The sequence below is a fragment of the Tamandua tetradactyla genome, chromosome 8 (genome assembly GCF_023851605.1).
Source record: "Tamandua tetradactyla isolate mTamTet1 chromosome 8, mTamTet1.pri, whole genome shotgun sequence".
Lineage (NCBI taxonomy): Eukaryota > Metazoa > Chordata > Mammalia > Pilosa > Myrmecophagidae > Tamandua > Tamandua tetradactyla.
The window spans coordinates 102,067,488-102,086,422 of record NC_135334.1 but is presented as its reverse complement, the minus strand read 5'-3'; the positions used below and the strand labels follow the sequence as shown (position 1 = coordinate 102,086,422).

General features: G+C 36.1%; 1 protein-coding gene across 2 annotated transcripts in view; it reads right to left on the bottom strand.

The window, feature by feature from the left end:
- Positions 1-18,935, bottom strand: part of ANO3 (anoctamin 3) — a 436,850-nt gene that overhangs the window by 380,524 nt on the left and 37,391 nt on the right. The gene's annotated exons all lie outside the window — the stretch shown is intronic.

Below are 18,935 nucleotides of genomic sequence, written 5' to 3'. Positions count from 1 at the left end.
TTATTTCTTATGACATTCAACAGCTTTGTGAGGCTATTTTTAATATCTCCATTTTATAGAATATGATATTTATAGGACTCACAAGTATACTGCTTATAGGATAAGTCATAAAACTTGTGGCAGTAAGGTAAATTGAAATTTGTACAATTAGTAAGAGGGAAAGCAAAGTTGAATCTAAAATAACTATAAATTTACATTTTCCTCTACCATTATATGAAATGTCTGGACAACAAATAACATCATAAATGCAAGCTCAGGAATAACACAGAGGAAATCTAAAAGCCAGAAATGGACAATATCCAAAGTACTTGGATAGATTCCTCATACTAAGTGACATTTTATTGATCCATTCAGTCCATTTATTGATCACGGTATACAGTTCCATAAATAGGATCTTGAAGCTCTGAGATGTTTGCTTTAAGTCATCTAGTGACTTGGCTTAATGGAAACTTCCTATGCTTACTCTGCTTCCTGATATATTCCAGCCTCTCGTTTACCTCTTCCCCATTAACATTCTTTTAATTCTTCTCTCCTAATTTTCCATCCCCTCAACTGGAGATCATTCCAGAAGTTGAATGTCATACTACTGAGATCCAGAATCTGTGACTGACCATCCACTGTCAAATATCTGGGACATTATACAGGATTCTGAGAATGCTGGATTCCCCTCTAGCATCAGCTGTGATTCTGGTGAGAACTGAGACTATTTTTATCATCCTGATTTAAAAATGACTGCAGACCACCTATGCCACTAAGACTTAGTTGTTTCTTCTAAGAAACCCGTACCTGGGAAAGATAAGGCTGTAAACTCATAAATAACTTCACTGCTGGCTTTAGGAACTTCCTACAGATGAATTTATCAGTCACTGCTCTGCTTACCTGGGCAAAGAGCTCACTTATTAACAACAGTTCATTTATCACAACTTACATCAAGACCCTTGCTTGTTATGTTTACTAATGATAAACTTTTATATCATGAACTTTGCCCATTCTTAATGTGTGCCCCTCCTTAAAAATTCCACCTGTCTTGAGCTTGGACCCCAAAGTCCTATAAATATTCCATTTCTGACTCATCCATCTGTCAAAGCAATGCTTTCTGTTACTATCATCAGCTCAAATAGCAGATTGTCTGGTGACCTTGGGGTTTACCATCATGCATGGTAACTGAGTTTTAGAATACTAAGGATTGAAATTGTTCCATTGGCCAAGCCAAGCAACAAGGGTATCTCAGCTTGGGGTGGTAAGGAGACCAACTTCCTGCTTACCTCCAAGGAAGCCAATATTTTTCCATCAGCCAAACACAGGTGCTCTCATTTATCAAGCTAGTGAGAAGTCAGTCATTTATAACATGTTTGATCGTTACGTTTTCAACATTTAGATGGTACTTCAAAACTCCAACTGAGTTTAAAAGCAAATTTAAGAAGGAGGATAGGTTATAAGCATATCTTATGTACTGAAAGATAAAGGTGTTTAACATCAAGATTAGAGAATTACTATAGGAAATGTTTATGTACAGTTTGCTAATGTTGAGGCATATAGGATACCAAAATCCCCTCCCATGTTTATATATCACTGGTATCTTCAGACTCCTCTCACGTGCACTTCTCCAATTCTGGTTCTTGTTAATAGGACTCAAGGAAAGTAAAGGCTTGTCTGAAAATGAGTAGAAATATGAACTTAAAATAGATAACTAAGATGTCTAATATGAAACAATAAATGGGCCATGATTAACATGTACTGGCACAGTTCCATACCCTCATTTACTCTTCACAAGATCCAGTGATGGTGGTACTTCTCTTATTAGCAGTTCACAGAAGAGGATAATAAAAGTACCTTTATGAGTTGGAAGAAAATTTACACTGCCGGGCATTACTGGGATTCAAGTTTATCTAAAACCAAAGCCCATTTCCCCTGATGTAAACTCTGTCTCTATAATAATTCTGCTGAACAGAGAATAAGGTCAGATAGAGGCAAAAAAAATGAAATTAGAAAGACAAAATGCCTTTGTTGCCTGAGGATAAGATTGAAAAAAGTTTACTTTAACTGTACCACAAATACTCCAGCAATTCTCCTAATCAGTTGCTCTGAAATTCATAGAGAGGAATTCAGACCTTTAATCTAATCACCAGATCATTTCTTCATGGGAGATAATAACTAACAAGGCTGAGCACATGATTGCAGAGAAATAGCTTCAAGTGTGGGTTGGTTTTTGCTGTGGGTCTGAATCTGAATTCTGCTTTGATTACTTAGTTTGGGCAAATTCTTTAACTTGATGAACTTCTTTCCTCACCTCTAAAATTGGGATATGGAGACCTACCTGAAGTGGTTGTACTGAGGACTGAATGAGATAAGTACTTTGAGACTCTGTGCACAGGATCTCTAGAAGATAATAATAATAATCTTCCTTCTAAATATTTAGTAACAGTGCTGAGCCTCACATAATTCTACCCTATGTTTTTAAATTGCATAGAGAAACTGCTGTTTAGACTGATGAATTTTCATTATCTCATTAATGTTTGCTTGCTGTACACCTTACAAAGGACTGTTCTATGTCAAAATATATCATGCTTTGAGTTATAAAGAGTAGAGAGAACCTAACTTAAAGTAGCACAAAAATACAGAATGGTAAATGGGATTCTGAATTTAACCAGCTACCAATAACACTAATTCCAAGCTTCAGAAAGAACTAAATATTCACAAAAGGCATCTTCCTGTTATGTTAAATAATGACCTCTGGAAATAATAACAATGCTGGGAATAATTGTGAAGATTTTACATAGAGATTACAACATCATTTGCTATAATTTGGTCATTTTAAAAGATAGCTCATCTGGCCCATATAGTTTGACTTTCCAGCTCTGCTTTCTATTTGTATGCTCGTTTCTATTTATTTTTTCCACTCAAGGTCATTCCAGTTAGACAGGAAGTGCAGCAATATATTAGATCTTAAAATATTTAGGCTCTCTGACCCCCCAAAATTGACTGAAGTGGGGCAGCTACAATCTTTACTGGAGTGCACAATTTAACCTGGAAAGACCTTTCCAGTAAACACTACAAGTACTCAGAAGTCATCAGTCTGAAAAGAAACTCTTCAGCATTGCACAGATCGAAGGCCTGGACTATTAAATTTCAATTTCCATATGGCTGAATCCACAGAGTAAAGTACAATCCAGGCTTCGCCAATTCCATTTAGAATGAAACTGCAGTAGTAAGTGGACTCGACTAATTTTGTGTATAAATGTTTTATATTTCCCCAAACTACTATCCTGGCACGTAACACTGATCTGCTCAGCATCCAATAGAACAGACAGAATAAGCAAATGACCAGTTTATGTCAAAAGCCTTGACTAAGTAGTCTAGGCAAGTCAGGGATGGGCTCATCTAGCAGAGATTTGCCTTCAAAGTTGGCAAAACAGGAGGGGAGGCAATGAGGTATAGTGGATTAGCAGGCAGATTAGCATCAAATCAGCTTTACCACTGAGTGCCTGTGGGCCTTTGAAAAGATGGCCATTTTCTTTCCATTTCAATTCCCTTGTCTCTAAAGAAAAAAAATGACATTGATTTCTTAAGAGTACCTCAAGCTAAGCCATTCTTAATTGTAAATTGTCAGAAATAACTTTTCTCCAATAAGGTTCCCTCTTATGTTTCTATGTTTTGATGTAATCCTTCAGAGCTATAAAAAATTGGTGCAACCAACTAACCATTGCATTGTATGTGCGCAGAGAGGTGCTGTGGACCACAGGAAGGGTTTAAACTAAGTACACTGCAGTGAGAAAAGGTTTGCCTTCTTTGGACATAGTCATTTCAATTCTAGACAGGATGGCTACAGCCACAGTCTCATTGTCCTCTATGGAATTTGGCTTTCAGTTAACTAAAATCTAACAAGAGAGGTTCTACCATCACACTGCACAATTTTCTTTAGGCAGTTATTTATGAGAGCCCTTCAGGAAGGTTTAGTTTAGTGATTTACCACGGCACAAGCGCACTGATATTCTACCTTAAATGTGACTTTTGCTCATCCCTTAGACATAGCACTAAACCAAATTCAAAAGAGTTTGCCTTTAATGAAAAGTGTTCCTTGGTAATTGTCAAGGAAAAAAAATAGGCAAGAAGTGTGTGTAAATGCATTGTCATATTTGGCTATACTTATGTGTGTATGTGTTGGGGACGGTGTTCAAATGTCTACATGAGTCTCAGTGTGAGAAATCTTGGATAAAATAAATGAGAGAGAAAATACAGATTAAACACCTAGAAGTACCACGTGGCTGCTGTCATTCACTAGAGTGACTTGAGTTTCTAAAGGAAATGTTGGAAATAATATTTTATAAAGAGTTTAAAGGCTACCCAAGCAATTTAAATATTATAAAACCATAGAAAACAATTCACATATCTGCCTTCAGAGTTCCCACTGGTCTTGTGTATGAGTCTCTGAACTTTGAATTCAGAAACCAGAGAGAAGGACTATTTGGAGAGCAAAATAGATTTCCGCTAAGGCTTCCAGCAATCTATGACTTTGTTAACATATAAATATCACCCCAATAAATTTTCATACAATGTTTTTGTCTATTTTATACCACAGAAATAGTGTAACTAAAAAGGAATATTATTTTTTAAAAATTGCAACAAATAATAGAAATGTCAATCTCTTTTGGAGTCAAAGCTAAAATTGAAGTTGGTTTTAGGAAAACAAAACACTGTACATAGTCATTTATCTCAAATACTGATATAAATTTCAAGAACACTTGCTATTGTATACTATGGGTGGTCTGTATATGTGTAAAGATTTCTCAATAAAAATATTTTTAAAAGAACCTGTTTTTCTCTAGGGAAAAAATAAACTAAGAAACACTAGAGAACATTTCCTACAGTATACATGGCACTAACTCACTTATTAAAAATATGAACCTTGCTCTCTTTTATTTGAATTGCTAGAGAAATTCAGGAAACACATTGTCTCATTGAAGGAAAACTCAGTACATACATTTACCTAATGCTTTCACTGACATTAATTTTTATCTATGTAGAAAAGACAAAGCCAGCCCAATTCTTCTTTCTGAGTTGTGAAGACATAGATTTTAGGAGTGGGAAAATTGTTGAAAACATCTAAATCAGTGAATTTGTAAAGCTGCTCCTTTAAGCCTGTGTTCAGAGTCTAAAAAAGAGCCCAAGGCTGGATAAGCCTCGTACTACCTTCCTTTACTTCCTTTTCAATTTGAAATTTTCATTTACTTGTTTATAGTTTGTGGTCCTAAGATTTCATTTATTAAGAAATGACAACAGCACGTTTTGCCTCTCTCTCTGTCTAATCTGTCATCATAATCTGTCATCTCTGTAAAACCTCATGTAACAACCTTCCTTTAACAGAATAGGAAACCTATGCTTAGAGATGTTAAATGAAATGCCCAGAGAGGAAAATAACTAGTTAGGACAGAACTAGAAAGAAATTTTGGTTTCCCTGATTACCAATTCACTGCCTCGGTCCCTTCAGGTATAGTAAACTGCTTCAGCACTGAAGGATGACAGGGAAGAATGCAACATAAATTGTGCATAAAATCAGCTCACTAACAACATATGCAATCTTCAGGCAGTAGAAAAATGGAAATTGTATCTTCTGGAAGTATCAGCATTAAACTGTAGTCCATATATTACGAATGGAAAGGCTAAAGAGGAATACCCAGGAGGTGATTTAAACATGTTATACAGGGAGGATTGTGGCTTCTGGATCGATGTCCATTGTGGGCCTCTCTTAAACTCAGAATGCAATCGGAAGGTTACTCTGTCCTCCAGAGAGAGCAGGGTCTATTCTTTCTTCATTGTTAATCCATAGTCACAAACACAATTGGGGGGATCACAGAGGCAGCCAACCAGAAAAGAAGAGTTAAGAGACACCAGAAAGAAAGAAAACTTCAAACACAAGCAAACAGAAAAGGGAGGTTTCCTAGATTAATGAGCAGATATTTTGTAAAGCAAGAGACAGAGACCTTTATTGCTCCTCAAATGTTTCTATGCTAATTATTCTGTTTCCCAGCCTCCTTTGCATCTAGGTTGTGGTTACGCTGGGGCTACGTGAATGGTTCTGGACAGACAGTTATAATATAAGCACAAATGACTTGATCCAGGTCTGGTCTGAGGTAGTTACATATGTTTCTCCTCTGTGTTCTATCTTCTTCAGACGCACTGAAAGTGGAGGTTGAGAGGGCAACGGTTTAAGATAAAAAAAAAAAGTCTAGGTTGCTGGGATAGTGTTTGGAATGGAGCTGCAGAAGACTTTGCATGGGAGAGAATTACATCATCTGTGTTAGGCTACTAACATTTTTGGGTTTGTCCTATGGCATAGTATACTCTCTACCAGAGGGAAAATTTCCCATTAGAAACAATTAATAAAGATTACTTGAAGTTTGTGCAGATTCATAAACAGACACAGTGTAAGGTCAGCATATTTAACATAATATACAAATTTCTAGGAATGTAGCAATGCTCAAAATATTTATATTTCCTTTCTGTTTATTCCTTAAAAAAAAAAAAAGGCCTTGGACCAATTAGCACCACAGTAGTTTCCTAGAAGAGACAAGGACTATGAAATTCAAGAAGTAGTAATAGAGACCAGAACACAGTGCAAAGTGCAATTCATAGGTTATTCCCTTAGCCTATTCGATGGTTCTTTTGTGTAGCACTTGGGAATTAATATCAGATTATCACAATATATACTTGTCAATGTGTTATGTACATTAACTTCTCTATTAACTACATAATAACGTGTGTTCAATTTTCACTCCATAAAATGAATTCAATTTTGTGTAATTAACCCTTTATTGTCTTCAAAGAGTCCTATGGTAAACTATGGTAAAAAATGTGTAGCTCTAATATTTAAAAGAAATGCAGAAATCTGAATGTAATGTTAAAAAATGGTGCATTCATAGAGCAAGGAAAACCATAAGGAAATAAAAACTTAAGAAATTCACCAAGTTGCTTCAATAGTTTGTGTGACTGAACAGTATGTGCATACATAATATAATTCAGCTCCACTAATTGATCTCAAGAAGACATAATCGAGAAGATTACTTGAGAAAAAGTCTTGGCTTTTCTTTAAAAGAACTACCATTTGACATGTTTTTTTATGCAGTTTCTTTATATTTCCTGTCATTCATTTAAGTAAACAACAATCAAAGAATAAAACAAACTCAAGATCAGAGACACATGTAATAACCTCATTTGGGTAAGAAAAAAGAGATAAGACTGGAAGATGTAAAACTTTAAAACCTTCCCATAAAAGTGACCAGAACTTCAACCAAATAAAACATCTGGGTCTTTCAATAATACTCTCATATCTTCAAAATAAATAGATAACAGAGAGAGAGATGGCAAATGAAAAAGGCCCCAGCACTAATTAACTTGAGTTGAAGCAACTGTTCCTGCAAATGCTTCTACTCTTAACAGTTTATCTCTTGTTTATTTCAATGATGGAGAACAAAAAAAGAAGGGCTTAGAATTTTTATAGTCATTGAATAACTGATGAAGTATATTTCCCTTTTGCTGTTGGTACATGGATATACAATATTGCAGGGAAATAAAAGAAAAAATCTAGAAATAGGCTTGTGCCCATGTAGAAATTTAGATACAAGGAACGTTCAAATCACTGAGAAAATAGGAAATCTTAAAACTATTGTAGGATAACTGGGTCATCATTTGGAAAAAAGATATTTTATCCACACTTCATACTATATATAATAATAAACTTCAAGTAAGAGATCTAAACATTAAAAAATCGAAACTATGCAATATTGAGAAAATATAATTGAAAGTGTTTGACTTCAGTGAGGGAAAAACTTTCTAACTGATTAAAAATCCTGATACATTAAAATAAACTATTAATATATTTGGGTATGTAAAAATAACATTTTCATGATAAAAATTCATAAGCAAGGTCAAGAAATGTAAAAAATGGAAGAAAATATTTTCAGTATACATTACAGATGTTGGGATAATCTCTTTAGTATTATAAAGAACTCTTACAAATCAAGGAAATAAATTTAAAAGTTCAATATGAAAATTGTCAAAATAAATGGACAGTAAAGAATACTGTATAGATGTCTCTAAAACATGTCAAGATGCTTACTTTTCACTCATTGAGAGAAAAATGTACGTTTTAAAACTAAATCAGATACAATCTATCATTGATCAGATTTTGACGAAAATTAAAAGGCATGACAACACATTTTCTTTGTGAGACTCTGTGTTAGTAGGCCCACTCTTATATTTTATATGTTGCCACTCACTGGACTGGGAATTGGTATTAAAAGAACAACTTTTTTTAAAATTGAGCAATTCACCATAGCAAATACTGGTTGGTACAGCAATACTACTTTTAAGAATTAATCCTGAATATTTACTTACAAAATTACCAAATACATAAGCATACAAACATCATGGTATTATTTATAACAGAAAATATTCAAAACATCTTTAATACCTATACAGAGAATACTGGAAGTTTGTAGGATGTATTATCGCAGTAAAGAACTATTGCTCCAAAGCTATAAATAAAGAGGACAATCTTGTCAGCTTGGCTAGGTTATGATGTCCAGTTATTTGGTCAAGCAAGCATCGGCTTGAGTATTACTGTGAGGATATTTCATGGATTTAAATCATTAGTCAGTTGATTGTCTGTGGCTGCTCAAATCTATAATCACAAAGTAGATTGCATTGGGCAATGAGAGAAGCCTTAATCCCATCAGTTGAAGGCTTTAAGGGGAGAACTGGTGATTTCATCAGTCAGAAGAATAGCTATCCCTACTCCAGCCTGCCAGCTTCTCCTGGGGAATTTGTCAAAACCTTCATAGGAGTTCCCAGCTTTTGGCCAACTCTACCGAATTCAGATTTGCCAATCCCCAGGGTCTCATGAGCCAATTCCTATAATAAATCTCTTAATATTTACATACATTTACATATCTTGTTGGTTCTGCTTTGCTGCTGAACCATACCTAATACAGAGTTTGGAATCAGGAGTAGAATTTATGGGAGGAATTAGCGGTGTCCTGCAAGCCAACACCACAGCTATTCCATCCAGCATACAGGGCTATTCTCTTCAGAGGGAGATTTGAGGACTATTTCCTCTGGGGAGAGGCTTTCAGATTAATCAAGAACAGCAGGGTTAATCTTTTCAGACGAAGACTGGATGGCTTATTTCTCAGGGCAGACGGGACTAGATTAGAAAAATCAAGTTCCCCAAGAGTATATTGTATTCTACTTTGAATAATAAGATAGAAGGGAAAATAAGGAATATATATATTCTTATTTTTGCTGAAAACAAAACAAATAAACAAACCAAAAAAAAAAAAACCCACAGGAAAAATAAATCTAAATTGAACATAAATCCAAATCCAATCAAAGTGGGTACTTACAGGGTGGGAGTAGGCTAGAAGGGATAGGGAAGAGAGAAGAGAGTGTGATTCTGCTGAATATATTACATATTTTTTAAAATTTCAAACCAGATTAACATTTTATATATGCAAAAATTAGGGAAATAATCAAGATCAGGGAAAATTAAAATTGAATATAAGGTGTGAGCAATTCTAAATGCATATCAAATTGATAACATAAGCACACTCTAGGTGGGGAGAGGGGGAAAAGAGGAAATTATTGACCCAAAACTCTTCATCACTGTAGTCAGTCTGTGTAGGAGCCAAGGGTTAAAACAAGACCTGCAGAATTTGTTGGCAGCAGCTGGCATCAAAGTGGCGACAAGAAATTGAAGAGACAGTTATTTGCATAAGGGAGAACAGTCTGGGAGAGAGAGAATGTTCGTTTTGTCTTAGCCCCAGGTTCTTTGCGGTCATCTTAAATAAGCACTCTGTATTCTCACCAGGTGCATGCATACTCTTTGTCACATGACCCCTGCAGTATATAAGCAGGAACCAGTTAAGAATAAAGTTGTCTGATGTCTCTGGTCTGTTATTGCTGAGCTTCAGACCCCCTGAACCCATCTGTGTCTGTCTTTCATTCTTTCTTTCTCATCATCCCTTAATATCCTTCGAGCTCCATTTCATAGGAAGCAACAAGTCTGTACACTCTCAGTTGAATATCAGAACAATAGCAAAGCAACAACAAGGAAATCTTGAAAGTTAATGGTTGGTTTGTTGTTGGTATAGTAATTATGAAAACATTCCCTGCATGTTATAGCTCTGAACAAATGAGACAAATAATGCTAGGAATCAAGAGTCTCATTAAGGCAAAGGATATATAAACACACAACCAGGATAAGAGAAATAAATTGGAATTCTAGATATCAGTGCAATTTCATTTTTATGCTAAAATATTTTTTCTTCGTACTGCCACTGCAAGATCCTAACACAATGATTCCCAAACAACATTTCTAGTGTCTATATCTTTGTTTTTAAATACCATTCCTCCCTGAAAAGATCAGATCTATTGGGAAGGGAAAATTCATGGTGTGCCTTGTCTTAGTTTGCCAGCCAGTTATGAGAAAACCACATGATGGGTTGCCAAACAACTGGCTCATAGTTTCAAGGTAAAAGAAGTCCAAAATTGAGACATCAGCAAGGTGATTTTTTTCCCCCCAAATCTGTAACATTCTGGTGCTTAGGGTTCCTTGGCTTCTATCCCTACCTTGTATTACATGGCAATGTCCTCTCCTTTTTCTTTCAGGTTCTGTTGACTTCTGGGTTTCACTGACTTTCTAATTCTGCCTCCTTCTCATGACCTTTTCTCACTATTTCTGGATTTCTTCAGTTTATTAAGGACTCCAATAATCTGGATTATTGCCCACCTTCATTCAGTTGGGATACATTTTTTAAACATGTTTTATTGGAAATATAACATGTATACAAAGTAAAGAAAGAAAAAGCATTCACTTCCAAAGCACACTTCAACAAGTATTTACAGAACAGATCCAAGAATTTGTAATGGGCTTCCCGGGTTTCTCCTTCTATCTGCTCCTAAACCCTGGAAGCTAGAAGGAATATTGATACAGTGATTCAGCAGTCATATTCATTTGCCAAATCCTATTCTCTCTATTATACCTTGTCCTCCTTTGATCCTTCTCCCAATCTATAGAGATCTTTGGGCAATGCCCATTCTGACATTTTCATGTTGAGAAGGGGTGTCAACACTAAAGGACAGGGGGATGTAATTAACTGATAACCTTGGAGAGGCTGGTCCCTCTGGGTTTCAGGATTTATCTAACCTAGGAACCCTCCAGGAATTATGGGGTCCAGAAAAGCAAATTTAGTGCATGAAACCTTTATAGAATCTCAGTTCGAGCCCTAGGTGTTTTCAATAGTCAACAGGAGTGATGTTGCTTGTGGTTTACCAAACCAAGGCAATAAGTACTATCTAACTGAAGCTTACATAAAAGTAGCCTCCAGAACAGTCTCTTGACTCCATTTGATCTCTCCTGGCCACTGATGTCTTGGTCCAGAAGGTATTGTTAATCTCACGGTGTCAGAACCAGACTCATCTCTGGGAGCCATGCCCCATGCCACCAGGGAGATTACCCCTAAATGTGATGTCCCATGTAGGAGGGAGGGCAATGAATTCCCTTAAAAAACTGGGCACCTTAACTAAAAACAACATCTTCAAGAAATTCGATTTACAATGGGTACACACTGCTTGAAAGAACAGGGCAAATATGGGAAATTTGAGCATCAAGGGAATAATGACTAGTGGTTTATAACATAGTGAATTAAAAAACACACAACACACTCATCAATTCAGCAAAAGTCATGTGTGCTGTAATGTTAATATTGGTATTATGCATATTAGCTTGCATACTGTGCAAATGTCCATAATCCGTCTGCAGTTGACTGGATCTATAAATTATGGTATTTTCATATGATGCAATCTAGGTAGTAAGGAGAATAAAATGATCTGTACACCTATTCAGACACAAAGTCCATACTGCATGATTTCATTTTATCTCAAATAGAAACACAGGAAATATTAAATATGTATTGTTACATTTTCACACAATTGCCATTCCTTGGGTCTATCTACTGTAAGGAACATGAACATGGCCTTTGCAGGGTTGTAATATTTTTTCTTAGCCTGCATGCTGATCATATGGGTGTACTCAATTTGTGAAAGTATGTGGAGTTGTATTTTTCTGATGTGTTTTTTATTTATGTATATAACATTTTATTAATAAGTAAAAATTAAAAAATGAGTCCACGGTGGCAATAACAAAATGAGATGGAAAAGAAAAAATGAAAAGCTCTACATGATACAAAAGTGCCAAGTAAGAAATCGGAAGAGCTAATCGAGTTAGAAATAGCCATCACAGAACCACCATTGTTATAATTGATTTAGGAAAGAGTTAAAGGATATTTATTTATTGGGTGAAACAATGTTGTAGAAGAGAATGTTTACACAGTGTCTGAGAACCATCCAACATATTTGTTATTAAGTACAAAAAAGAAAGGTACTTTTCAATGAAGAAATCCTGTAGGCGGTATCTTTACCTAGCGATTAAATTTTTACATCATCAAAAATAGTACCAATTGATATCGTGTGCCTCCTGATAAAATGCCCTGAGAAGGACACTTAACATATATAGTATTCTTTATGCTTGCTAATCACATTTAACTTGAATAGACTTAAGAGGAAACAATTGGACAAATTCGATTTGAGGAATTTTCTGTAAGACAATTGGCCTGGAATAATTGAAAAGTATCAATGTCATGAAATGAAAAAAACAAACCTCTTCTGGATTAAATACTAAACAAACCTTAAGAATTATATGCACTGTGTGAGCCTTGATTATAAGAAAGATTTTAGAAAAAAGAAAACAGTTATGAAGAATATTAGAATGATTGGGGAGATTGAAATGCAGAGTAAATATTAGATAATATCGCATCAATGTTAATTTCTCGAGTGTAATCATTGCATTTTGACTAAATAGGGGAATGTTTTGTTTTGTTTCGTTTTCTCCTTTTAGGAAATAGAGGCTGAAGCATCTAGAAATGACATGATTTCTGCCACTTGCACTTGGATTTTCAGCAAGAAAATAAATAAGCAGAAGCAGTATGGCGAACTACTATCAGTTTGAATCCTGTTGACATGTGTAAACGTTCACCATGTTATTCACTTAACTTTTTGGAGGTTTGTACCTTTTTTTAAAATGAAAAGTTTAGGGAAAAGAATTACAGAACATCCCCTGGAACTGTTCTTCGACCTTTCAGCTCCAGATAACATTTCATTTTCCACATATAGAACTAAAGGTGACCTTGACAGTTCAGTCTGTGCTCGTTCTCACTCTTTCCTGTGCATGGGAACCACCAGAAGAATTTATTTATATTGTAGACTTCTCGAAGCACCCCCAGAGATGTCTGAATCAGTAACCAAGGATAGGATAGGATACAGATATTTATGTTTTTAGAATTATTTCTGGTGGAATTGCGAGTAGATGCTACAATTTGGGAGGTTCCTTGTTCCTAAACCTGGATGATACTGCACTTATCTGTGAGTTTTTTAAGAAAATAGATTTTTTTTAAATTGTAAAATTTTTCAAGAAGCAAATAAAATTAAATCCAAACCATTTCCCATGAAATTTGGATTTGGGATTCACTGGTAGTTGGTGGTATTTTATGCCCGTGAAAATTTCTGGTGGCTATTCACCAAAGTGAACTCTGTTTCTGGTAACAGTTAAAAAAAACAGTGGGGAAATTTCGATTGCATTTTCAGGGACAAAAGACGACTTCAGTCAACCAAACAAAAGTGAACCTTTGATTTAAGCAGTAGCTTTGTCATTCCTTCACTGGTATAGATTCTTCTTCTTCTTCCTGTTTTTATTTTTGCTCTTTTTGCTTTGCTACAGTATTTCCTTTGTTCTTTGTAAATCAAAGAAATATATGTGAGTTCTTATGTATAAGCATCAAAGCCTCTATTCTTGCAAAATACAAATAATCTGGGAGGATCGTATTTCAAAAATAAAAACAGCCTTCTTTCCTCCCTAAAACTAGGTGGAGGGGAGAGAGAGAAAGAGCGAGAGAGAGCGAGTGAGAGAGAGAGAGAGAGAGAGAGAGAGAGAGAGAGAGAGAGAGAGAGAGAGGGAGAGAGAGAGAGAAGGGGAGGGATGGGAGGAGGGGGAGGGAGGAGAGAAGAGGGGAAGGGGAGGGGAGGGGGAGGGGGAGGTTGGAGAGGAGGGGGTACAGCTGCAGGCTGGCGATATTAGCGGTATAATCTTCTCCTAGTTGAAAATTTTGACTGGCCCTGTCTCTGCTTTGGCATTTCTTCAGTCTTCAAAATACAATCCTGGAACCATCTGTAGCAGAGATACTCAGGATGCTTGTTAAAAATGGGGATTCTTGCCCTGTACCAAGACCCTTTGAATCAGAGAATTTGAGAGTAAAGTCATAGATTGGCATTTTAATGAACTCCCTGGTGATGATTATGTATACCAAAAATAAACAGCAAATATGGAGAAATGCTGCTCCACTCTTTATCTGTGATTCTTAATTGTTGGCTACTCGGATTTTTTTTAGCTTAATAGTAATCATCATAGTTACTACGTAGTGCTCACTTCGAGCTAACTTCTTTATATTCACTATTCAATTTAATCATCGCAACAGTGCTCCTTGCTGGGGGGCGGATATTTTATACCTACTTCTGAGATAAAGAAATTAAACCTCAGATTATTTAACCAATTTGCTAGCTAGTTAATAATTTAGTAAGCAGCAGAACAGGTGTTTCCATCCATTTATTTGGACTACAAAGCCAAGCTCTTAACTGCTATTATGCAAATTTTCCATTTAATAAAATTTTTGAAAGATTTTTGTTCAGCTACATAGATAGATAAAGAGATAAATAGATGACAGATGATCATAAAGGCTGGGTGGATTGATAGACGAATAAAGCCATATAATTTTTATGCAGGGTGGTAGTAATGAGTCCCATGAGGAAGTATAGGGGATGAAAATGTTATGGGACTGGATAGGAGGGAAGATGGACAATTCTGACATGAAGGGAAATGTTTCATGAAAAGAAAGGCATTCCTAAGCTAGATCTTGAAGATTAAGTAAAACATGGACAAGGGGAGAGCTAGAGAGTAGATTTCACATGGACGGAATAGTAGAAGTGATGGAATGGTAGAAGTGAGGTAGAAAAGATCGGAGATGGTAGAAGAAACAACAAATATCCCCATCTGTATAGTGTGGAGTTCACAGGGGACAGGACTAGATATTTAAGTTGAAAGTAGTTGCAACAGCTTCAATTCCCATCAACCCTCACCACATTCTGGATTAAAATGTACGACAAGAAATCAGAGTCTTTGGTAGACCCTCCCCTGCCCCCAAAGATACAGATTTTAGTGTCTATTCAAAACTCTGGAGACAGATCTCCGAAGATAACAGGAACTTTTGCGCCTCTTTGCTTTTGTTCACACCAAAATCCTTGCCTAAATGCCCTTTCTCTGATCACCTGCCTGGAAAATTCCTTATCCTTCAAAACCACTTCAAATGTCCTACCTTCTCTGCTATTTCCTTGAAATGCCTCTATTCCCCATGCCGTTTAAAAGCTTAATTCCAGCTTCCTCTTCTGTGTCCTCTTAGAATAATGCTCATTTCTACATTTGAGCAGAGTAAGTAAGAGTTTGGGCCCTGGAGTAAGATATTTGGTGGGTTGGAATCCACTTCTTCCATTTCCTTTCTTAAAGTGACTCAAACAACCTGTGCCTCTACTGCCTGATCTGTGAAGTGGAAATTTTTTCATTTGAATGCTCTGCTAATGCTAGTTCTTAATTGTTACTGTTACGACATATCATCTTGGACTAAAGTTATTAGTGTACATCTGCCTTGTAACTAAACAGTGATTTTTTGAAATACAGGCATATCCTTAAGCATAAATATGGTAAACCTAGAGATTTAATTTGTAAGAAATTACATAAACTAGCTAGGCTTGTTGGGAAGATTAGAGTAAGAAAGTGGTAATTCTCTGGTGAAGCTTAAAAGCCCCGAATAAATCAGGTGCAGCAGTTTTGGAGAAGGCTCCTTTTTAGGATCTATGCCACCCAAACTACTTTTCCATTAAACTCAAAGCTGTCAAGTCTCATACTTCAAAACCACAATTTAATTGGGTGAAGCAGAGATTTTAACTCAGGCTCATGCACGTAAGCAATTTTGCTTCTGTACTTTGTGAAATTAAAAAAAAAAAAATCTTAAGCATCACTTCCCAAGGCCACTGTCCATCCACATGGAGCACTGGGCTTTCTCATTTCTGGGGATACCTACTGTTCTTATGTAGCATTTTCTTGAGGGCCTTCCAATTTTTAAAGTGATGTTGGCTGGTCTTCGCTTTTAAGACATACCTTAATGGTTACATTGGGAGCCAAAGGAATCTCACTTAGAACATTCAGGTGTGATGAGATGTCTCTTTTCACCACGTGGAACTAGTCTAATATAAGTTTGGACGAATGCCTGGGTCAAGGGAATTATTAAGTTGCTATCACATATTAAATTTAGATGAAATTTGACTCACACTATTTACCCAGGGAGCCAAAATATTTTTCTTAAGAAATTGGAAGCAAAGAAGAGAAAGTATATTTAAAGAATGCATTGCAGCAAAGCCTGTTACTGATATTCCACGTCCCCGAGGACCAATTTCTAAGAACAATTTCCCACAGGCACATCACGGGACTTAAGAACATGGGAACAAAGTCCCACATGCTGGCATTTTAGATTATTTCCAGTGAATACAATTTTCTGCAGTCACATAGGCAGCATCTTTGAACTGGTCCATCTTTCATGCAATGCTATGTTTTTTCTATAGTAGTACCAGCTTAAATAGTTCTCTGAAAACCACTTGGAGGAATCCACTGTAATTAAAGATGTGACTAGTGCTCCAACCTGAGTCTTTATGCACAATTTTATTGGCGATTACACGTGTGCTCTTCAAAAAGATGAAAATGATAATTACTGGATACTACTACTATTTCGAACAACAACGTTTACTATGTACCATTACTATTACAACCTATGGCTATTATATATTCTCACCATGACTATATGAGGTCAGTATTATTATTATCTTGATTTTACAGATGAAAAAAATGAGGCACAGAGGGGTTAAGTTATTTTCACAAATGGCTAAACTACAATTTAAACTCTGGAAATCTGGACCCATGGGCCATGATCTTAGCCATCATACAATACCACACTGTACTACACTAAACTAGTCTACTTTACTGTAAATGAATTTTTGTCTTTGCTAAGTGTCAGTTTAATTTGTTTCCCAGTTAATTTGGTCCTGAAAAGTGTACCACAGTGGAAAAGCTGAATTAAGCAGAAAATAATTGGCCCAGGATATTTTAACCATGGGAAATTTAGGGCCCTCATCATCTTCCTTGATTCAACAAACATTTATTGAGCACCTACTCTGTGTCACAAACTATGATGAGACCACAGTTACAGCAGAGACCCAGACAGATGCACTGGGGGGTGGGGAGGAAGGGAATGAGGGGATAATAGACAGGGACACAAAATAATTTAACCTTAGTACTTTGAGGAAAATAAAATAGGTGATAAGGGAGACAGTGACTGAGGAGAAGGACAACTTTGACAGAGTGGCAGGATCCGTCTCCAGGAAGTCGATGACATTTGTGTTGGGCCCTCAGTTATGTTGAGAGGGTCAACCCCAGCCGATGCCGGGTGAGAAAGTTCCAGGCAGTGAGAACAGCTGTGAAGGCAGAGTACTGCTTGCCATTTAAAACGAACGGCAGAGAACTTTGAACCACAAATCATGACACATTTTCAAGAGATTGGACATAAGTGTGGACACAAGTTAGCTCTGCTTCTTGTCACAATGCCTTGAAGAGCTCTAATTAGCATAAATGAGAGGTCAACAGTTGTGATCCCACGTGAAGAATCATTTAGGGCTTATTGCAATTTTTGAGGTCACCAAATACAGCTTCCCCTTGCAATCCAGCTAAGAGTAATTGCTTAATAATCAGTGGAGGGTTTTTAAAAAATGTTCATAACAATGTACTTGGAGTATTATTTTTCTGCTTAAAGAAGCAACACATTATCATGTAAATAATTTAGTAATATCTTTACATTTATAGATATCTAACATGATTTCATATTGATAACTAAAAATTCAAAACTTTGAATATAATATGGTACATGCAAATAACCAACTAATGAGTAAAAATAAATATTGAAGAAATACTGGACCAAAATTAACACAATTCCACAAAATGCTAAGAGCACTTATCTCTAGTTAGTGAGACTTTGTAGTTAATGAGACTTTGGATTTAGAACTTCCAAATTCTGGACAATAATTTGAAACAAGTTTACTGTCCGAAAATAGAAGAATAGCTTAATACATCATGACACCTATATATAATGAATTACTAGGCAATAAATAAAATGATGGTCGCCTTAATAGTTTGCGATTCTAAAGTAAGATCATTGAATTCAACCACAAGTTTTGAAATACTGTCATTATTTCTCGGCTGCTGAAACAAATACCATACAATGGTTTGGCTAAAACAACAAGCATTTATTGGCTCATGGTCTTGAGGCCAGTATGAGTCTAAAATTGAGGCATCAGCAAGGTGATGCTTTATCCTTAAAGATTATGGCATTCTGAGGTCAGCTGCCAGCCATCTTGCATCCTTGGCTTTTTTGTCACATGATACTGTCTTCTCCTTTCTCTTTTGGGTTCCCTTGACTTTCAGTTTCTGCTCCTTTGGTGGTTTTGCCTTCATAAAGTCCCAGTAATAGGATTAAGACCCAACCTCATTCATTTAGGCCACACCTTACTTAAAAATAACAACTTTAAAATGTCTTATTAAAATAGGTTCATATCCATAGGAATGGTTAACCTTAAGAACAATTGAGAACTTTTTTTTTCCGTTCAGAAGTATATAGTTTAACCTACCATATATACCAGAAAAAATGCATTGCACACTAAGTAAATACTAG